The sequence below is a fragment of the Meleagris gallopavo genome, chromosome 20 (genome assembly GCF_000146605.3).
Source record: "Meleagris gallopavo isolate NT-WF06-2002-E0010 breed Aviagen turkey brand Nicholas breeding stock chromosome 20, Turkey_5.1, whole genome shotgun sequence".
NCBI lineage: Eukaryota > Metazoa > Chordata > Aves > Galliformes > Phasianidae > Meleagris > Meleagris gallopavo.
The window spans coordinates 410,562-411,291 of NC_015030.2; the positions used below are offsets into that span (position 1 = coordinate 410,562).

Here is a 730-nt window from a genome sequence, read left to right on the forward strand (position 1 = left end):
CTGAAACCATGCTTTGAATTAAGAGCTCTTTGATTCTCCTCTGCTGTGCATGGTAAATGCAAACATCTGCCTTTGCTTTAGGTGCACAATGCTGTAGGTGCTCTGGCAAAGGCTGTCTATGAGAGGATGTTCTTGTGGATGGTTCTTCGCATCAACCAACAGCTGGACACCAAGCAGCCCAGGCAGTACTTCATTGGTGTCCTGGACATCGCTGGCTTTGAGATCTTTGATGTGAGTAACAAAGATTTGTAAGAGCTGCTTGGAAGTCACAACTGGGTGTTATGACAACTTTAACATCCATATTATCATCACATAATTTATTGTAATTGTTTGGAACTTGATGATCTTTAAGGTCCTTTCCTAGCTACTCTATGAGTCTATGGTCCTATTTGCCTTTTTTTTTTTTTCCCCCTATAAAGTAGATTTGACCCTTGAAAGGATTTTTTTCATGACAATAGGCTCATTATCAAGAGGAAAAACTCAAAAGAGCAGAATGGTTCAGATAGAAAAATTCTTTGGTTTAAATGATCAAAGGCTCCGTAAGAGATATAGATCATGATACATGTAACCTTTTTTCTGTAGTGTGGCCTCAGATGATGTATGAAGTATATTCTACCTTCTCAGATTTATCAAGGATTAAAATGTTGTTGTAAGCAACGATTTTTAAGCATTTCTCAATTTTGCTACATAGACTAAAGCTGAATTAGAAATGCACAGGGACAATGAAACC

General features: G+C 37.8%; 2 protein-coding genes across 2 annotated transcripts in view; one reads left to right on the top strand and one right to left on the bottom strand.

Moving 5' to 3' along the window:
- The window catches only part of LOC104913726 (myosin-7-like), a 448,286-nt gene that overhangs the window by 355,094 nt on the left and 92,462 nt on the right, over positions 1–730 (bottom strand). The gene's annotated exons all lie outside the window — the stretch shown is intronic.
- LOC100544198 (myosin heavy chain, skeletal muscle, adult) overlaps positions 1–730 on the top strand; it is a 32,972-nt gene that overhangs the window by 3,989 nt on the left and 28,253 nt on the right. The window lies entirely within an intron of this gene.